The sequence below is a fragment of the Chiloscyllium plagiosum genome, chromosome 2 (assembly GCF_004010195.1).
Source record: "Chiloscyllium plagiosum isolate BGI_BamShark_2017 chromosome 2, ASM401019v2, whole genome shotgun sequence".
NCBI lineage: Eukaryota > Metazoa > Chordata > Chondrichthyes > Orectolobiformes > Hemiscylliidae > Chiloscyllium > Chiloscyllium plagiosum.
In genome coordinates, this window is record NC_057711.1 from 61,552,353 (window position 1) to 61,574,948 (window position 22,596).

At 40.3% G+C, this 22,596-nt stretch overlaps 1 long non-coding RNA gene across 1 annotated transcript in view; it reads right to left on the reverse strand.

Moving 5' to 3' along the window:
* Window positions 1–9,552: 9,552 nt before the first annotated feature.
* The window catches only part of LOC122560185, a 32,717-nt gene continuing 19,673 nt past the window's right edge, over window positions 9,553–22,596 (reverse strand). Inside the window, exons 4-5 of the long non-coding RNA XR_006314688.1 lie at window positions 22,459–22,541; window positions 9,553–11,779 (exon numbers count right to left, since the gene is read on the reverse strand). This is a non-coding gene — a long non-coding RNA (uncharacterized LOC122560185). The remainder of the gene's footprint in view (window positions 11,780–22,458; window positions 22,542–22,596) is intronic.

Genomic DNA, 22,596 nt, shown 5'->3' on the forward strand with positions numbered 1-22,596 from the left:
CATTAGGGCCAGTCTCAATACCACAAACTTGGCTGTTAGTGTTACTTTCCCCAGAGAAACCATCGCCCCTTACATTTTCCAAAACAGCATACTTGTTTGTGAAAGAAATGTATTATACATAATACTCAATCTGAATAAAAATAATAAAAACTATGTAGAAGAGTTCACTCACACATGCTCTCCCATTTTATAATGTGTGATGTCATAATTAGAATCATAGAGTCATAGAGATGTACAGCACATAAACAGGCCCTTCGGTCCAACTTGTCCATGCCGACCAGGTATCCCAACCCAATCTAATCCTATTTGCTAGCACTTGGCCCATATCTCTCTAAACCCTTCCTGCTCATATATCCATCCATATGCCTTTCAAATGCTGTAATTGTACCAGCCTCCATCACTTCCTCGGGCAGCTCATTCCATATGCGTACCACCCTCTGCGTGAAAACATTTAGAGGGATATAGGCCAAATTCTCGCAAGTGGGACTAGATTTATTTAGGATATTCGGTTGACATGGATGAGTTGCCAATGAACCAGAAGTTTTGAAATGAATGTGAAGTGTCAGAAGACACTTTATATCTTTCCCCTCTCACCCTAAACCTATGCCCTCTAGTTCTGGACTCCCCCACCCCAGGGAAGAGACCTTGTCTATTCTTCCTATCCATCCCCCTCATGATTTTATAAACCTCTCTGAGGTCACCCCTCAGCCTTCGACACTCCAGGGAAAACAGCCCCAGCCTGTTCAGCTTCTCCCTATAGCTCAAATCCTCCAACCCTGGCAACAGCCTTATAAATCTTTTCTGAACACTTTCAAGTTTCACAACATCCTTCTGATAGGAAGGAGACCACGCAAGATTCCAAATGGTCTAACCAATGTCCTGTACAGCCACAACATGACCTCCCAACTCCTGTACTCAATACTCTGACAAATAAAGGAAAGCATACCAAACGCCTTCTTCATTATCCTATCAAACTGCGACTCTATCAGCCATTTTCAGATTGAATAGGGGGGTTGGCCCAACAGAGCTCAAAAACATACTCGCGTCTGCCATCTTCCACTCATCGGTAGGATGTGGGCACCGCTGGCCGGCCAACATTTGGAATTGTTTGAATCCAAGAAAGTCAATTGTATGTGAATTCTATAGGTTGACGGTTTCAGACTAGACCCGATAGTCCTTCCGAATTCCATGCTGAGGTGATTTAACATTGTGTACGCATAATTTCTTTTTTTTCTGAAGTTAGCAGCTTCTGTGTTGTATTTAAGACACAGCTTGCAGCATCTGGGTGGTCAAAAAACAGGCAAGGTGCAACAAGCTTGCAAGACACCATGAGACATCACCCGCTTAGGGACTGTCTGGAGAAGCAGCTTATTCAAAACACAAAAGCTCACTAATCCTCATCCTTGTTTCATCTGGGAATCTCCCCCACAGCCTGCCAGCTCACCGCACCCCCCAATCCTATACTTCTACTTTATTCCCAAAATCAACAAACAGGATGACCTGGACAGACCCATTGTTACTACTTGTTCCTACCCCACGAAACTCAACTCAATTTTCTCTCTACAGTCCCTTCCCACTTACATCTACGATTCTTCTGACACTTCACATTCATTTCAAAACTTCCAGTTCATTGGCAACTCATCCATGCCAACCAGTTATCCTAAATAAATCTAGTTCCACTTGCCAGAATTTAGCCCATATCCCTCTTAACCCTTCCTATTCATATACCAATCCAGATATCTTTTAAATGTTGTAGTTGCACCAGCCTCAAACACCTCCTCTGGTAGCTCATTCCATACACGCATCACTCTCTGCATTGAGTGATGCTTACCAATAAAGGTAAGCATCCCAAATGCCTTCTTTACTATCCTGTTGATCTGGGACTCCACTTTCAAGGAATAATAACCTGTACTCCAAGGTCTCTTTGTCCAGCAATACTCCCCAGGAACCTACTATTAAGTGTATAAATCCTACCCTAATTTGCCTTTCCAAAACGTAGGACCTCACATTTATCTAAATAGAACTCCACCTGCCACTCCTCAGCCCATTGGCCCATCTTATCAAGATCCCATTGTACTCTGAGGTAACCTTCCTTCGCAGTCCACTATACTTCCAATTTTGATGTCATCTGCAAGGAGAAAGTGAGGTCTGCAGATGCTGGAGATCAAAGTTGAAACTTTATTGCTGGAACAGCACAGCAGGTCAGGCAGCATCCAGGGAACAGGAGATTCGACGTTTCAGGCACAGGCCCTTCTTCAGGAATCAGAAGAAGGGCCTGTGCCCGAAACGTCGAATCTCCTGTTCCCTGGATGCTGCCTGACCTGCTGTGCTATTCCAGCAATAAAGTTTCAACTGATGTCATCTGCAAACTTACTAACCACACTATAGTCACATCCAAATTATTTGTATAAATGATGAAAAGCAGTGGATCCAGCACCGATCCTTGTGGCACACCACTGGTCACACGCCTCCAGTCTGGGAAGCAAGCCCCCCCCCCTCCACCACCACCTCCTGTCTCCTACCTTCAAGCCAATTCTGTATCCAAATGGCTAGTTCTCCCTCTATTCCGTATGATCTAACTTTAGTAACCAGTATACATGAGGAACCTTGTCGAACACCTTACTGAAGTCCATATAGGTCACGTCCACCACTCTGCCCTCATCAATCCTCTTTGTTACTTTTTCAAAAAATTATCAAGTTCATGAGACATGATTTCCCATGCACAAAGCTATGTTGACTATCCCTAATTAGTTCTACAAGTAAATCTTATCCCTCAGGATTCCCTCTAACAACTTGCCCACCACCGATGTCAGGCACGCCAGTCATAAGTCCCCTGCTTTTCCTTATCACCTTTCCTAAACAGAGACACCACGTTAGCCAGCTTCCAGCCTACTGGCACCTCACCTGTGACTATTGATGATACAAATATTTTACCAAGGGTTTCAGCAATCACATTCCTAGCTTCCCACAGAGTTCTAGTGTACACCTGATCAGGTCCCGGGGACTTATCCACCTTCATGCATTTTAAGAAATCCAGCAGCTCCTCGTCTGTAATACGGACATTTTTCAAGATATTGCTATTTATGTCCCCACATTCTGTATTTTCCATATTCTTCTCCATAGTAAACACTGATGCAAAATGCTTGTTTAGTATCTTCTCCATCTCCTGCAGCTCCACACATCGGCTGCCTTGCTGACCTTTAAGGAGTCAAGATTAGAATGGTGCTGGGAAAAGCACAGCAGGTCAGGCAGCAACCGAGGAACAGGAAAGTCGACATTTCGGGCAGGAGCCTTTCATCAGGGATGAGGCCTTTAAGGAGCCCCATTCTCTTTCTAGTTACCCTTTTGTCCTTGATGTATTTGTAGAATGCCTTTGGATTCTCCTTAACCCTATTTGCCAAAGCTATCTCATGTCCCCTTTTTGTCCTCCTGATTTCCCTCTTAGGTATACTCCTACTGCCTTTATACTCTTCTAGAGACACACTTGACTTCTGCTGTCCATATCTGACAAAAGCTTCCTTCTTATTCTTGACCAAAACCTAATCATCCAGCATTCCCTACACCTACCAGTCTTACCCTTCACCCTAATAGGACCATACTGTCTCTGGACTCTCTAACTCATTTCTGAAGGCTTCCCATTTTCCAGCTTTCCCTTTCCCTGCAAACATCTGCCCACAATCAACTTTTGAAAGTTCTTGCCTAATACAGTCAAAATTGGCCTTTAACTTTTAGGTCCGCTCTATCCTTTTCCATCATTATTTTAAAATTAGTAAAATTATGGTCGCTTGTCCAAAGTGCTGCCCCACTGACACCTCAGTCACTTGCCCTGACTTATTTCCCAAGATTAGGTCAAGGTTTGCACCTTCTCTAGTAGGTACATCCACATACTGATTCAGAAAATGTTCTTGTACACACTTAACAAATTCTTCTCCATCCAAGCTCTTAACATTGTGGCATTCCCAGTTTGTTTGGAAAGTTAAAATCCCTTACCATAACCACATTATTCCTACTGAGATCTCCTTACAAATTTGCTTCTCAATTTCCTGCTGACTATTTGGGAGGGGTCTACAATACAATCCCAATAAGGTGATCATCCCTTTCTTATTTCTCAGTTCCACCCAAATGACTTACCTGGATGTATTCCCAGGAATACCTCCCTAAAAACAATGTTATTCCTCATCAAAAATCCCATTCCCCCTTCTCTCTTGCCACCACCACTCCCCCCTCCTTTTCATCCTTCCTATAGCATCTATATCCTTGCAACATCAAGCTGCCAGTCCTGTCCATCTCTGAGCCACATTGCTGTAATTACTATGATATCCTAGTCCCATATTCCTAGACAAGCTCTGAGTTCATCTGTCTTCTCTGTTAGGCCTCTTGCATTGAAATAAATGCAGTTTATTTTATCAGTTCTGCATCATTCTCTGCTTTGTTCCTGCCTGCCCTGATTGTTTGACTCCTTTTCCCAACTGTACTAGTCTCAGACTGATCTCTTTCCTCATTATTTCCCTGCGTCCCATTCCCCACCTCCCCCTTACTAGTTTAAAGTGTCCCGAACAGTTTTAGCAAATCTCCCCGCCAGTATATTACTCCCCTTCCAATTCAGGAGCAATCCAACCTTCTCATGTAGATCACTTCTACCCCAGAAGACATTCCAATGATCCAAAAAAACATCCTGGAAAAAAAGGCCTGAACCATCTCCATTCACCACCATCCTCCTCCGCTTGGCCGAGCTCATCCTCATTTTGAACAACTTCTCTTTTAAGGTCCCCTCATTTTATTCAGATCAAAGTTATGCCTGTCTATTGGTGGGGTGCATGGCACATTCCTTGTTCCAGTCCTACACAGGTCCTTCCCCACAACTTTTTCTCCAATATATCAATGACATCATTGATGCTGCTTCCCTCTCTTATTCAGAACTGGAAAAATTAATCAATTTTGCTTCCAATTTCCACCTGGTTGCCACCTTCACCTGGTCCATCTCTAACTCCTCCTTTCCCTTTCTCAGTATCTCTGTTTCCATTTCTGGGGATACGTTGGCCACCAGTATCCTCTACAAGTCCACCAACTCCCAAAGTCACCTTTCAGCACAGGCTGCCCATTCTCTCCAACTCTCATACTCACTCGTTCAGTTTCTCTTCTGCCCTGGCCAACTAACTATAATCACTTCATCTGCCTAACCCTTTCATATCTCTCTCTGAGCTTGTCTCCACCTATCCACTCACCGCTCCACGCCTATCTTCACCATAAATACCAACCTTTCCTAGCTGTCTTGAATCCTGATGATCAAAACATTAACTTTGCTTTCTCCACACAGATGCTGTGAGACCTGCTCTGTTTCTCCGGCAATTTCTGTTTTTGAAATGAATTAGCTTATTCATCATCATTCAGAAATTTGTGAGATCGCCAAACATAGTCAGAACAGGGTGGGGAAGCCCTCATTGCAGGTTCATTGGTAAATGTAATCAGATGTAATGGCTAGTGGGTACCTCCTTCTGAGCCATGGTCCATTGTCCACGGTGGTTGAGTCTCTTGGCTTAGTCCACATCCATCTGAATTCACTTAACTACACCTAAATGATTTTGTGAACTATCAGGAAGTGAGTCATTCATGCTGATTGCCTCTGATGAGTGGCTTCTCAAATATCAACTGTAATTAGGTAGATACGTGCTGTGAGATATTTGTAATGTGATATTGTGTTATAGGCTATCGTTATTGACTCACTTACCAGCTCACTTCATTCATTAATACCGGGTTCCCATTTATTCATAACCCTTTACTAACCTGTTATTTACTATAACATGGTTTCATATATTCATTCAAAAAACCGCAGTTCTGTAGTATCCAAATTTAAAAACAATCCTTTCAAACCCATTCCTGCATTTCTGCACCTTATCAGCATACAGAACAATACCATCCACACCAAGTCTGCACAAAATATTATCATATTAATCAGCCCTTACCAACCATCTCCTGGACCTGAATAGATTACCTACCTGTTAAATACCTTTTAACTGGGTCACTATCTCTTTAAGAAACTAACTGACAAAACAGCGCTTGCAAGAAATTGCAAGAATGAATGAAATTCATACCGGCAAATAGTAAATAAATCTCACCACACAGTTACAGTAATCAGTTTCATACACTTTATTCTTTTATTACGATTTATAACTTATTTAGAGCATATATGCCTAGTATTTTTTAATAAATTTACTAATTTAAAAGACAAAAGGGCTAACACCTCCTAATCATGCAAGCAGACCAGAGAGACATTCCATCAGAAGTAGCAGCCAGCACTTAGCACATTTTAAACCATCTCCTGTCTCCCAGGAAAGAAGCCCTTCAAACCTTTGTGTGCTATAGATAAAAATGTAACACCATAGTAATGACATTTTCATACATGTAAGAAACGTGCATAAAGGGGATGTTGTAAGAACTCTATTTCGGAATTCTATTGCCACCTTGAATTTGTGTTGTAATTGCTGAATAAAGAGGCTATTTTCGCCACTCATCAGTTCCAGTCGTTATTGAACACGATCCCATAGTGTCCATCTTGAAAACTGCTGTTTATGCCACTTAAGATGCAGTTGTCTTTTTAAATTTATCCTTTGGTTTCAACCTACTCAATGAATAGTGACTTGAAAACTATGGGATTGGGATTGTATTCATTACAGTTTAGAAGATTGATAGAAATTTACAAGATAATGCATAGCTTAGAAAGGGTGGATGCTGGGAAGTTGTTTCCATTAGGTGGGGAGACTGGGACCTGTGGGCATTCCTGAAGAAGGGCTTATGCCCGAAACGTCGATTCTCCTGTTCCCTGGATGCTGCCTGACCTGCTGCACTTTTCCAGCAACACATTTTCACCTGTGGGCATAGCCTTGGAATTAGAGGGGGTCAATTTAGAATGGAAATGAGTAGACAGTTCTTCAGCCAGAGAGTGGTGGGCCTGTGGAGGCTGGGACGTTAAATATCTTCAAGGCAGAGATTGAGAAATTCTTAATCTCGCAAGGAATTAAAGACTACGGGGAGAGTGCAGGTAAGTGGAGTTGAAATGCCCATCAGCCATGATTAAATGGAGGAGTGGGCTCAATGGGCCAAATGACCTTACTTCCACTCCTATGTCTTATGGTCTTATGATTTTAACAATCAACAGTCTCTGGGATTCTGCCCTCTTTATTGCAGTACAATGTTATCCATAACTGAACAAATAGCAGTGGACTGGCATGATGCTGCCACTCGAGCCTAATAATGGAGATGGTGCAATGAATTGGGGGGGATCATCTTTAATGCAGCCCATGGGATCTGGTATCACTGAGATCATTGAGAATGATGGCATGTTACTAGCATGTGGTTTTTCACAACTCCCCTCTCAGCTTCATCCTGATATCCAAGATGGCCTGAAAGCTGCAGGTAGTTTAATTATGGACCTCCTGATTTCCTTCTGACACTTCCCAACTCCTGTGCACATTTCTCCCCATTCCTTTTATGTTTTCATGACCCCTGCTTGGTCATTAGCTCAGGTCCTGCAGTGGGAGCTTGGACTGAGGTCATGGGATCCACACTGGCTGGCATGCAGGCTCTGACAGTTACCATCATAGCTGTGAATCTCAGTGCACAAAGGAGCCAGTAAGATGCAACTTGTTAGGATTGCAGAGGTTCTGGATCCTGTGAGTGGCATTGGCACCATGATGCAGAACCAGCTGACCTCTCTTCAAATGACAGTTGTATCCCTCACAGTACGTTTATTATGCCATTGCACTGGTTGTGGCATCTCAGCTAGCTCACCCAGATTGCTACCAATCAATGGTACAGTCTGAAGCAGGATCCTCGAGGTGAGGCCCGGAGCTGTTTGAGATCATCCCTTAAAGCCATCTGCTGTCTCACCAAATCAGCATTCTTCCCCCAGCCACCCTGACTGACCAGCAGCACTAAGACAGGCAAAACTAAGGGTGAATCATTTGTTCTGCTTGTATAGATAAAGATGTTAATGAGAACGTTTTTGTTGATGGTCTTTATTGTTGGATGGTTGTCAAGGAAATACTGTAACAGGGCATCTCAAATGATGGATCCAGTGTGGTCAGGTAAGTAGTTACATAGCAGATGGAGCTTGATAATGGAATTTGGGTCAATCTGCCTAGTAAAGGAGGAGTCAAGGTCACTGGGTCCCTTCCTCCTCCTCCTCCCATTTTCTTTCTTCTCCTCTTTCTCTCATTATAGTAGTGTTGATGAGGATGCTTTAGATTGCCACAAATGTTTGGAGTCACTTTGTAATATACTATAGGGCTTCTGAGTACTTAAGACAGCAGAACCATTATTGACCAGGCCATCTGTTTGGAAAAACAATGTTTTAGGTTTTATGGCTTCCAATGGACACACACTCTCATCTGATGAGAGATAAGAAAAGGTCTGAATCACATGTGGCTGGGGGAAACTAGCCTTTTCCTGAAGAAACTAGCCTTTGTTTCTCCCAGGAGGGCTGAGGATGTGACAACAGGCTGAATGAAGCAGTGTGAATACATGTGCTGCCAGGCTAACAGGTATTCACTGATAACCTGCTCATGTCATAAACAGTCTATCACTAACTGCAGATTTATGGAATGCCTTGTGTATATCCTCATTGTAAGGTAGCCCCACAGTGTCAGATTTGAGCAGGCAACTACATCTGCAGTGTTGGGAGTTCAGGTGCTATGCTTCCTGTCTATTGAGTGAGAAGACAATATGCTAGTATTGTCTTAAGTAGATGATTCTCTGTATCTCGTAAAGGCTTCAGAAAATAATGTACTAGGAAATAATGGAGAGCCCTCCTTTATAAAAAATGCTGAAAAGGGGCAATTAATATTTACCACACAAAAGTGACACAGTAAAATCATCTCCAACAAGTCAGAAAGTAACCACCTTCCCAGCAAAACATTGACTCAGCCACTATTAGGAGAGATTATTGCTAGACCATTAATCCAAAGACCTGGATAATGTGCTCTGGGGACCTGGGTTCAAATCTGCCACAGCAGATGGTGATATTTGAATTCAATAATAAAATCTAGAATTAAGAGCCTAACGACCATGAAACTGTTGCAATTGTCAGGAAAAACCCATCTGGTTCACTTTTGAAGGAAATCTTTACCTGGTCTGGTCCACATATGACTTCAGAGACACATCCATGTGGTTGACTCTTAACTGCACTCTGGCCAATAAATGTTTACATCCCTTAAGATGAATAAAAGACAGCAACATCCTGGAGGTTATGATCGAACAGAAATTTGCCTTGTTCAGTCTCAAAAGTACTTGTTAAAGGCTGGGAACTATACAATAAATAACTTGCCTCCTGACTCTCCAAAGCCTTTTAAATATCTATAAGATTTAAGTCAGGAGTGTGATGAAATACTCCCCACTTGCCTGGATGAATGAAGTTCCAGAGTCAATTCGCCCATTACGAATTTGAGATGCTTAATTTTCTGGTAAGACAGAAGTTAGAACTAACTTGATCTTACCTAATTCTTAATATGCATTAACTTTAAATGTAGTATAAATAAACATACTTCTCAAATAATATTGAATCACATTGAATATTTATTGAAGAATTCCCACTAAAATTAGCACAAAATAGTGTTACACTGGGTATATGGGGTACAACAGTAAAGCAGTTGAAGGTCACATTTTCAGTAAAACGTACTTTATCATAAAGCATTTTTATACATCTGCAAAGTGCCACTAAAATACTACTTCGCCAGTTGCACAACTAAATTCTAATCAAACATAAATTTAAACACAGTAAATAATGGATACATGCATCAGCATTTAACAGTCAGAAACTGGAATAGTTTAGAACAAGCAGGAAGGCCTGCATGGAAGGAAGAGCTACGAAGACATTAAAATATTTCTTAAGGTGGGCTTTCAGACCATATCAAACACAGCAGCACCTCATACTTGGTGGTATTATATGGTTTTGTTGAAAAGGGAGCAAACACAAAATAGCAAACATCCTTTTCTCCCCACTTTTTCCCTGTTTGCAATGTGTATTTAGACCATTTGTTCTCCAGCAAAATAAAGGATAGCTTCTTTGGAAAACTGAAACAAACCTGGGATAAAGTGGACACCACACCACGTTTGTTTCCACAAAGAGCTATCTGGTTAATTGCAATGACTCTTCAGCTCTTAAGTATTTTCTTGTAGGTTGACAAACGTGGTCATAATTGGTACTGAAATTATGAAGGTGCGAGCTTGTCACTTAAAATCATAACTGCCCACCCAAAAAAGAAAGCCTATCAGAGATTGGCATAGGCCTATTTAAAATGAAAAGGAGGTTGGCACAGAAAATTTTGCTCTGCTGACTTAGTGAGAGTTCATCTGCTTGGCTCTTAGAACTAATAAATCTGAAAAACGTTGGCTCTAACTTATTGAACTGTGGAAAAAATGGAACAGACTCCTTGAGTGAAAAGAGAGTTTTGGGTTCTGCATCTCCTGCTGAAGGCAAAGCCATCTGCTACCATCCATTTGCTGACAAAGAAAGGGTCTTCCATTGGCAAGTACTTCTTCTTCAGAATGCATGTATTCTAGGTATTATTACAATCTATGGATACAACTAACATATTTCCCCAACCACCACACTACTTCCACCGAGTTGAGAAATTATTGAACTTGAGAAGTTATCTTAAGATTGCTTTCTAGTCATATTCAGTATGTTTTATTCTTTAAGGATATAGTTCAAAATAATAAACCATTGTCTCAACCTGCTGCTGAGTATTTAAAGATGCATTTTTAAATATTTCTTAAACTATGAAAGAAGTACCTAAAGGGAGAAAGTAATTTAAAAAGGTAAGGTTGCAATGCTGCAATTGTCCCTTTTTCTCTCAGGCACTTTCATGCACCTAGTTTGCTGCAAGTCAACTCTTTAGTCAACAGGTACTGCTCCTAGCCTAATAGATCCAATATGAAAGCCACCGCACATTCAGAAACAAGTCAATCCTGTCCAAAAAATGAAAGCAATCAGAAAAGCATCAATACCCTCTCAGATCAGGGAAAATAAAAACAAAATTCCATCAGAGCTACCTTGCCAAGGAGCATATTTAAAATCCAAAATAGCACCATTCATCAGTGTCTCATATCCCGTGGCAGCACCTCAATCACTTACCACAAGGAAACAATGCATTACATACTATTACAGTATTTCTATACATAAAATTTACATGGCTAAAATATGAGGTTACATAGGCAATTGAAGATTTTAGACATACATTATGAACTAACAAGCTGAATACACTAAAAATAAAAGAAAATGCAAGGGACTCTCAGCCTTTGTAGTCTAATGAAAACATTACATGTAAAAGAGGAAATGCTTTGGTTGTACACTTCCAATGGAGTAATGGAAGACAGCGCGGTGCATGGTACGAAAAGGCCTGAAGGCCCACCTGTATTGGTTGTAAACATTGTTGTTCACAGTGTGTGTTTATTAGTGTTTCCAGTTAAGTAAGACTGATATTTGTTGTTTTGTGGTAATATTATCCATGGTACAAATCAGCCAGGTTCAGAGTCCCCTCAATTTGTTTTATCTAAAAATTTTAAAAAACACAAACAAACTCTGAAACTGTGCCAACTCAGCAAAACTCAGACAGCAGGTCAACACACATGGAAGAATAATGATCGAATATACAGTGACTCCATCGTCTATTGGCAAAATATGGATCTGGCTCCATTGAGGGAGCCAGGTCCAAGGCTTTGCTCTTATTGTTCCCCTTCTTGAAGCCAGTATTTTTTCCTGGTGGGAGACATGAAGCATTCCCTTTAATAAAAACAAACAATAAATCAACATGTATGTGTGATATAGTCCCTCAGAATCAGACTTTTAGATTAGAAAATTTAAAAACGGCACAAAACTTATACTTCCAGAATGAATACAAATGATAGCATTAATTAATGAGTGAATCGTTAATTTTACAAAATGCACAACACATCCAATAATTAATCACTGACAGTAAAGGAAACAAGTAGGATTTTGATAAATTTGCTTTTTACATCAAGAATCTTTGCACACCACTTTGCACCCCAACTTTTAAAACTTTACAATTTGCTGCAACAAGTTAGTAGAACAGCAGCAAATGCATTTCCCCCTTGAGTGAACTTTAGCAATCTCATCTCAAGTGTTTGAAAAAAAGTCCTTTTTAAATCAGCATTCCAGATTGTTGCCACAACAAAGATTCTCACTACCTTTGTGAAAGTGGTAGAAGATATTGAAAATCCTGACTCCTGCCCCCAAAACCTGGCAATTCTTATTTTCAAGGAGATGGTCCATGAGCATACAGGAGCATTTCACAGAGACAACTGGCATTTAAATGGTCAGAAATGCTCGTTTGAATGATCATGATCTGATCAGTTTAAATTAGGTAACAACAGCTCTGTTCTCAGTACATTAATGTTGGATAGCTTTTGAAGACTGAGCAATCCTGTACCAGACACTTTGTGATGAGGGCCAAGGAAGTTTTCGTCTGGGGGGAGGCAAGATTAGCTGTCCTTCAGGATTGTTAATTGTTGAGAAGATTGTGTGGAAAACGTGTAAAGCCCTTTGAACTGTCCAACTAGTTAAGAAGTATCAAGACCTGTCAACAGGTAACAATGTGCTTTATGAGTCAGTGTGTTTCTCAATAGAATGCAGTTTGCAATGTAGACATTTTTAACTTTTACAACTTTTTTTGTGTTTATTGGTACTTGTGGATATTAGAAGAGTTGGCATGGTAGGGGTTGGGTGAAGTGTAGTGGGCACTGGGGTAATTTAGGAGTAATGAAGAGGCATAAAAGGTTAGTGCTTTCTGCATAGCCCATCTCAACTCTTAGACTAGTTACAGTAACCCCGGAGTGTCAGTGGGAAGTGCAGGTGACCATTTAAACGTTATCCTGTCTTTGTACACCTGATCTAGAAACAAAAATTAGGGCAGTGACATTTGGGTTTCATCACAGAATCCTTACACTGTGGTAACAGACTAATCTGCCCATGAGGTCCACACAACCCCTCCGAAGAACATCCCCTCCAGACCCATCTCCCTACCTCATCCCTGTAACCCTGCATTTCCTATGGCTAATCCACCTAACCTGCACATCCCTGAACACTAGGGGCAATTTAGCATAGCCAATCCACCTAACCTGGACAACTCTGGACTGTGGGAAGAAACCGGCACACACAGGAAACTCTATTCAGACAGTCGCCCAAGGTTGGAATCAAACCCGGGTCCATGGCACTGTGAGACAGCAGTGCTAGCTACTGAGCCACAGTGGCACTCATTTTACTACTTTGTTGCCAATTATAATAATTACACCTCAGTTGAAAGGACATGGATTCAAGTCTCATTAAAAAGACTTGAATATATAATCTGGAAAGACATTCCAATCCTTACTAAAGGAGAGATTGCATGTTGCAGACGTTATCTTTCAGATGAGATGCTTAACTGAGGCCAGTCTTCTGTCTCAGATAGGCAGTAAATATCTTTGGTATCATTTGAAGAAGAGCAGTGGAATTGGCCAGCATTTCTTTTGAGCAGCACCATGAAAACCAGGTCCTGAAGTCAGTTATCATATTTCTGTTTTGGACAGTGTAGTATCAAAACTAGATTTGACATTTCCCCACCTGACAACAACTGCACTTCCTAACTATTTTCTTCGCTTTGAAGTACTTTGAAGTGTAATCAATTTGCAACATAAAAACAAGTCACTCGTGATTAGCCTCTACTTAGTCAAGTAGCTTCAATGGCATTTACCCGGCCTGTTCCAGATACAACTGCTGTTCTTTCATTCATCTGTCTAATCTACTCTTGAAGGTCGATATAAGTTTCTGGTGGTAAACGCCACTCTCACAACTCTCCCAAATCGGTTTTAAATAATTTATGTATAATCTTTTCTCCACTGGCTCTCATTACTACATGCCTCAACTACTGGAAAATCTAGTGCTCAGCTTCACACATCTTCCTTTCATAATTTTAAATGTTCTATCAGAGGCAATGCACAATATTTTGTAGTTTACTTAGAAGGGTATTCATAGTAGAGGGACCATAGAATCAATGTTCACAGATCACCGAAGGTGGCAGCAGAGGTGGATAAAATAGTGATGAAGGCTAAAAGGACAAATTCTTTTTTTAGTCAAGGTATAGAATACAAGAGGTCATGCTCAAATTTTATAAAACTGTAGCCAGACCACAGCAAGGGTACAGCATATGGTTCTGATCATTTGCAGGAAAGATGTTAATGCACTAATTGGGATTTTAAAATTATGAAGGAGCCAAATAGATAAGAAGGACTTAGCAAGAGAAATCAATCAGGAAACACAGATTTAACATTACTGGTAGAGTGATGAGTGGAGGCAAATCTTCATCTGGAGAGGCTGGGGTCCGGAATTCATTACCTCTACAAATGGTAGAGTCAGAAGGCCTTGGAAGCATTTATTTTATGCACTTGAGGCACTGTAGGCTACAGGGCCATGGACAAAGAGCAGAACAGTGAGATTAAAATGGTTAACTCTTTTTCAAACAGCACAGCAAGAATGCTGTCCTCATAGAAGAAATGTATACTTACTAAGAATTTCTTCATATTTATTCACTATTAATTTTTTTTTAAACCCACTACTTTCTGTATCTAGTCATTTGGTGTTTTACTTCTAATTTCCACTCCCTGAAGTCTACAAAATGCAGATTTTTGGTGGAGAATTTGTTTAACCACCCATCACTAGACCCGCTGCACTATGTATGCATTATCAGATACTGCTCTCCATCACTGCTTACAGTTCAAAATTCATTCAGGAATGCAAAGATAACTCTGCATTCTCTTCACCACAACCTGCCTTCTGAAATCACTGTCCACTGTCTCCTCCATGCTAACAAGGGGTGACTTATAGAAACATAGAAAAACAGGAGGAGTAGGTCATTGAACTCTTCAAACCTACTTTGTTATTCCACGTCATGCTGATAAACAATTAACTCATGCTATCCCCGAAACCCTTGATGTCATTAGTATATAGAAATTTACTGATCTTGATATTGAACATTCTCAATGACTGGGCCTCCAGCAGAAATATTCAGTCCACCAATTCAATGGTCTCTGTTGCTTCTCCAAGCTCACGAGGCCTACATAATCCTTACCTCTCCCACTGTCTGAGTTCTATTTCAAATTCTGTTTCACCTCTTCTTTATTGCCCTCAAACTCATAACGTCCACAAGATCCAGCTGCCTCAATCTTTTTCCAACCAAGCCCTTCTTGGGCTCCATGTTAGCTGATATTTCTGATGGGTTTCTCTACTCAAATATTGTCTCCCACTATGATCCGTCTCCCCTAATACCCACTCTTGGTGTTTATGTCCTTGTAAGTTCTAACTCCAACATGAATTTCCCCTTTCTCGCCAAAGTTCTGGAATGTCTGGTTTTTTTTCCCAAATCTATGCCCAAGTTTTCAAAGATTCCATGATTCCACTCCAGTCAGGGTTCCAGTCTTGCCACAGTACTGGAATGGCCCTTATCAAAGTCACAAAGAATGTTTGCCTTAAACAATATAAAACTCGGCTTCCATTTTCAATTGTTCAAAATGTATAGCTAAAAGCAACGTTAGCCCTGGATTTAAAAAAAACTTCAACAATTAGCTAAATGACTCCAGTATGATGGTGATGGTGCATTACAGTTTGCTGAGGAAGTCAGGGTTGCTGTGGCAACATGGAAGCCTACATGTATGTTGCAGTCTGGATGGTGGTGGAAGAGGTTCCAACTTTCTTTCGATCACATGACATGATCAAGAATCTCAACCACTCTTAATGTCTATTAATATTCAACCTGTTTGACTGCAACATGAAAACACCTTCATTGTTCCTCACCTCCTGGGTTGGGACTCAAGCTCAAAAGATACTGGCTCTGAGAAAGAGATGCTTCCCATTGTGTCTCAAGTCCTCTTAACTCAAATGTTGAGACGATGAAATGCAAAAGAACTAAAGATAGTCATTTCATATTAGGATTTAGGATATGTTCCGAAATTGCTCAAGCTTCATGGGATTTTATTTAATCTTGGCAATTGATCCAGGCTGGACGTCTGACAGATTTTTGCTGAGATCAAGAACCCCAGACGGGAAATCCAGGTCACAGGGAACTACTGGCTAATCAGAAGCCAGCAGCTCTTCCTTGCAGGCAGCATTAGTAGGAGAGTGTTGATAGTTGTTAGTAATGGATACATCAGAAGCCCAGGATCATTGAGGTAACCAGGCCAGAAGTGAGTATGGAAGGAGTTGATGCCACAGAGACAGAGCTGTTGGCTAAGGGAAGTTGGAGGGTGATCCAATGCCAGATTTCTTAAATCAGGAACTGAGTGTCTTTGAGTGAGGGCTCTCCCTGACCACTAGGAGCCTGTAAGCAAATCCTTTATGTTAAATACCAAGCAAATCCTTTATGGTGAATACCAGCATTTGGAGAAAAAGGCATTTAAGCGAGTATGTTATCAGTTGATATCAAAGTGGAAATGCCATCTACAAGCCTTCCTATCCCACATTTAAATCAGGGCAGAAAAAAGAAAAAGACTGAGATTCCACCCTGCGCACACCTCCATACTCATATTGGAGGGAGAGCAATGAACTGCACCCTCTGTTGCAGGTAAGTTCATATCCTTGTCAGCTTGTAACAGAGGCAATGCATTCATTGTGGGCACTTTAACATGCACATGGACTGAGAAAACCAAATTGACAAGAATGGTCACGAATTAATTTTGTAGAACATTTTGGTAACAGTTTCTGAAGCAATACATTATGAAACTGGTTAGGTATAAAGCTTTCAAAGATCTGTTAACGTGTAATGAGGCAGGAATAATTAGTAATGCCATGTTAAAAGATCTGCAGGAAAATAATGATTGTACCACACAATTTCACATGAATTTGAAAGACACTCAAATCAGGAACAAAAATCTTAAATATAACCTACGTCAATTTCCAGGGTACAACCTTACTGGCCACTCTTAAGACCCTAGGATAAGGTCCATCTGGATCTGGAAACTAATAAACCTGTTGCTCCATCACTCTGTTTAGTACTGCATCCTGAGTGATTTATAATTTCACCTAGTTTAATCTCCCCTTAATAAATATTACTGAGATTTTTTTCTATCATATTGAGGAAACAAAATATATATCCATTACATTTGATGTTTCTTTAACTCATCCTTTAGAGTGCAATACTTTTTTTTCTTGATAACTATGGAAACTCTTGCCAGTTGTTTTTACATCTCTAGCTAGCAAACACAGCGCTCTAATTTGTCCTGATTTACTTTCTATTGTTTGATGCTATTCTTTGTTTTCTGACCAGTCTTCTGGCTCCTCGCCTCTGCTTAATGTTTTTTCCTTAAGTTTGTTGCTCTTCTCATTTTCCTCTAGTTGACCACCAATGGTTGGTCCTCCACTTGAATTAGAATTCATTTTTAACTCCTCCATTTCTTCTCAGCACCTTTTTGAAATTTAAAATTCCCCTTTTTATTGTCTCTTTATATTGCTGTGTTTAATTTGGTGTAATTTATACGTCACTTGGAGTACTCCTCGGGATTGACTTCTATGCTGAAGGCATTTGAGTATAATCTAGAAGTATTTTCACTTCAGATATATAAACACTTACCTTTGAAATTATAATTAAGCTGAGGTTAAAATGTTAGCTGTAATGTTCAGCAGTAGAAAGGAAATGCCTGTCTGGAAGAGGAGGCAGTGGCCTAGTTGTATTATCACTGGACTGTTAATCCAGAGACCTGACTACGGTTCTGGGTCTAATGAACCTGGGTTCGAATCCTGCCATGGCAGATGGTGGATTTTGAATTGAATAAAAATGTGGAATTAAGAACCTACTGATGACTATCAATTCATTATTGATTGTTGGTAAAGCTATATGGTCTACTAATTTCCTTTAGGGTGGCACGGTGGCACAGTGGTTAGCACTATTGCCTCACAGTGCCAGAGACGCGGGTTGAATTCCCGCCTCAGGCGACTGACTGTGTGGAGTTTGCACATTCTCCCCGTGTCTGCGTGGGTTTCCTCCCTCAGTCCAAAGATGTGTAGGTTAGGTGAATTGGCCATGCTCCCTCAGTCCAAAGATGTGTAGGTTAGGTGAAGGGGTAAAATGTAGGGGAATGGGTCTGGGTGGGTTGCACTTCGGCGGGTCAGTGTGGACTTGTTGGGCCGAAGGGCCTGTTTCCACACTGTAAGTAATCTAATCTTAAGAGGGGAATTGGCTAAATGGTTTGGATCTATGGACCAACCCATAATTATCAACTGCTGTCTTGCTGTTGCAACCTTCTAATTCTCTGTATGAATTCTTACTAACGGAGTGAAAGAATGAAGTAGCTTCCTCTGGCATCACTTGAACACAAAGGTGCACAAGAGGTTTGAAATGATAGTTGCCATTTTAACTCACTTTAAACGTGGAGCACAAATACTGGCTGGAATTGAACGTCAGGAAATGGAAAATAAACAAAATTCCAAAGGGATCAGTCTCTTGATTCTCCTGCTCATTTATAATTCATTAAGTCGATAATGTTTCTAGCAGAACATTCTTCCATGTTTTCTTAAGTTTCTGCTGCAATTTGTCACTGTAGACAAAAATATTTCATGATTGTATATTCAGTTTGGTTTGCCAGCTAGCTATTTGAAATGAATGGCCTAAGCCTTTTGCTTCGCTCCCTTTGAGTGGGACCATTTCCAGAGAACAAAGGGATGTACAGTATTAAGAAAGGGAAATGGAGTATGAGAGTTTGCAGGGAAACTGATTGTAAAAGCTTCTATAGGGATGTTAGGTGAAAAGGATGTGTGAAGGCAAATGTAAGTCCTTTACAAATTGAAACGGGATGTTTTAATGGGCAACAAAGAGATGGTAGACTAATTAAATACATATTTTGGTTTGGTCTTCACAAAGGAGGAAATAAATAATGTCCCAAAAATGTTGGTGAACACAGGGTTTAGTGAGAGGGAGGAACTGAATGAAGTCCGTATTAGTAAGGAAACAGTGTTGGGGAAATTGATGAGATTGAACGTAGATAAATCCCGAGGGCTCGATAATCCACATCTCAGAGTTCATAAGGAAGTAGCCCAAGAAACAGTGGATGCATTGGTGGTCATCATTCTTTAGACTCTGAATCAATTACTTTGGATTGGAAGGTAGCTAATGTAACCCTACTATTTAAAAAAACACATAGAGAGAAAATGAGACATTATAGATCGGAATGCCTCACATCAGTACTAGAGAAAATGCTAGAGCCTATTATAAAAGATTTAATAACAAAGCGCTTGAAAAACAGAGGCAGGGTTGGATGCAGTCAACATGAATTTACAAAATTAAAATCACGCTTGAAAAATCAATTGGAATTTTTTGGAATGTAACTAGGTAAGTTGATAAGAGAGAGCCACTGGATGTAGTTTATTTGGATTTTCAGAAGGCTTTTATTTAAGAAAATAGCATGTAAATTAAAGCGTGTGGAATTTGGGGCACTGTACTGACATGGGTAGAGAACTGGTTGGTAGACACAAAACACAGAGTAGGAATGAACAGGTCATTTTCCAAGAGGCAGCCAATGATTACCTTGCTCAGACTCCAGTTATTCACAATATATATTGATTTAGACGAGGGAAATAAATATAACATCTCCAAGTTTGCAGACAGCTCAAAGCTGAGTGGGAGGATGAACTGTCAGGCAGATACAGCGATCCTTCATTGTAATTTTGACAAGTTGAGAGCTGGGCCAATGCATATCAGTTGAAGTATAATGTGGATAAATGTGAAGTAATCCACTTTGATAGCAAAACCAGGAAGGCAAGTTATTGTCTGAATGGGGACAGATGGGAAAGGAGGAGTTGCAATGAGACCTGGGGGTACCTGTTCACCATTTTCTGCAAGTGAGCATGCAGGTGCAGCAGGCAGTGAAGAAGGCAAACTGTATGTTGACCTTGATGATGAGAGGACTCAAACACAGGAACAAGGATGGCTTGCTGCAATTATACAACAAGGCGAGGCCAGACCTGGAACATTGAGTGCAGTTCTGATCGCCTTATCAGAGGAAGGAGGTTCTTGCTCTAGAGGAAGAGCAGGGAAGAGGAAGACTGATTGCTGGGATGGCAGGACTGACATAGAAGAGACAATGAATTGATTAGAATCTTTTCACTAGAATTCAGTAGAATGAGGGGTTTTTTTCACTATAAAACTCGAACAGGACTAGGCAGGTTAAATGCAGGGAGTTCAGAACCAGGATTCACTGTATAAGGACAGGCTATTTAGGACTGAAAGATGGAGAAATATCTTTCACCCAGGGAGTGAAGGCTGCGGAATTCTCTGCCACAGAATGTGATTGAGGCCAAAACCTGGAATGTTTTCAAGAGGGAGTTAGATGTAGTTCTGTGGGACAATTTAGCTGGTCCCTACAGTCCCCACCTAACAGCTTTGCAATTTTCGTTGTCTTTTAGGTGCTTATGTAATTCCCTCCTGCAAGTATAGACTAACTCTGCTTATACCACCCTTTCAGTCAGTACATCCCTGACTGGAACTGCATGCTGTTTAAATTTTTTTTTTCTCTCATGTGGCCTTTAGCATTTCTGCCAATTATTTAACAATTCTAACCCCTTTGTTCTCGACATTACTGCCAAAGTTTAAACTGAGAAGATATAGTCCTGTGACAATAAACGTAAGTAGAACTTTACATTTTTGCCATTGTATTTTTATTAAATGATAATATTCTGACTGCAATTCAAAAAACTCTCTACTGTTTATGCTGCTAAAGCCTCTCTGACAGATACTCCAATAGTATTATGGTAACACATTTTGAATATATATGGAAGAGTAGACAAAACCACCCTCAGGAAAGCTGCGCAGAGGCAACCATCTGTGTTGCTGACCATCTTCCCCTACCCTTGAACAGATGAAATGTTGTAATAGGGCAGGTAGTTTAGTGCAAAGCCCTAGCATCTAGTTTCATCTTTAAGTTGCAAAATATATCGCAACTTCACGCTCAGTTTTAAATAATCTGAATGTCCCAGATGCACTTGATACCTCATCATATCCTCTCTAACACCCAGTATTATTAAACATTTTAACCAGTTTTGAGGGAGAGAAACAAGCAGAATAGAAAATAGACAACAATATTTTGTAACTAATTTGCAAATATTCTGCCTTTCAAAAACTGCATTTGAAAACTTTCATACACCAGAAATGTTTCACTCCTTTTCAATTTCTGTCTTCTGATTGTCTTCTGACAACAACTGCTTGGGAAGTTACTAAGAGTACAATGAAAATGTACCTAATTCAATAATCATCTAGTGTATGGAAAAGAGACCTTGGGTTTGAGGCTAATTTACTACTCAAATCATGTTGTGAGAGGCAGGCTAAAATCTGGGATGACATCCAAAAGGCATTGTGCTGTGCAGTTCCTTCCAGCTGCAAAAACAGTTTTTTCTTGAACTTTTTCCATTGTAAAAAGTGTTTAAAATCCCATATGGTCAGAGATTATTGATTCCTCAGAAAGAAAGGAAGTAAAGTTCATTTTAATGGTACTGTACTAATTCTCAGTGCAAGAAAGACAAAGATCAGTTTGTTTAGAAAAGAGCCATCTGGAGGAGTCTTGTCCTTAACTGCATACATTTCAGGTATGGAATAGTCAATAATTTTCCTGAACTAGCTATGATTCCCTTTGTGTCTTGCATTGCTGTGTAACTTCTAAATATCTGTAAAATGTGTTTTTTTTTATTGCTTCAGCACAATAACAGGATTCTTTAGTCACTTGTCCTGATGTAATACTGCAAGCATTTTCCCTTATGCCACTGTAAAGTGCTGCATTAAAGATACTGAGAATGAAATCCATGAACATTTTCTTGATCACTTACTGTAATGGCAGAGGGTGAGCTTAGTAAAATGGCATTAGCAATGTCTACTTTGTCTTATCACACAGGCTGGAAACTCTTGCACCAAAGTCTATTGCTGACAAGTGATGAATTTTCCTGGAAATTCACTCCCACTATGCAAAATCAAGACATCATAACCTTAACATCGTCAGTATTGCTGTTGAAATAAACCTCAGTGAATGAAGGGAACCACTGAATTTCTGAACTTGCAGTTCAGGAAGCATTAGTAAGTAGGCAGCATTCTATTTTATGCACTATTAATATAATTGACTGTTACCACAACTAAATGTATTAACTGATGTCTCAGGTGAATAGATAATTAGTTGCAACTAGACGGGTTCAATAAGGTGAACTTGACCACTAACTGAAATGGGAGATCAGTAAATAGAACTCAGGTGTTGAAAGACTTTTTTTTTCATTGTATTTATTTAGTCTGCAGTTCTATGCATTACTGTCCAGGCTAAAGTTTGTTAACTTTGGAGCCGTGCCTTGTTTGGCAGCATGTGAATAATTCACATTTAGTAAATCAATGGTGCCTCCCAAAGGTGACAGCTACAACATATTATGCTCATAATTAAATCTCTTACTGAAGGAAGGCTTCCATCCTTGGCACTGGTCTTCAGCAGTCTTGAGGTAACATGGGAAACACCAGTTCAAAACTTTGCCAGGCCTTTCAAAAAAAGCAGACAAACATATTGTTTTTCTTAAGCTATTGTCAAAATAGC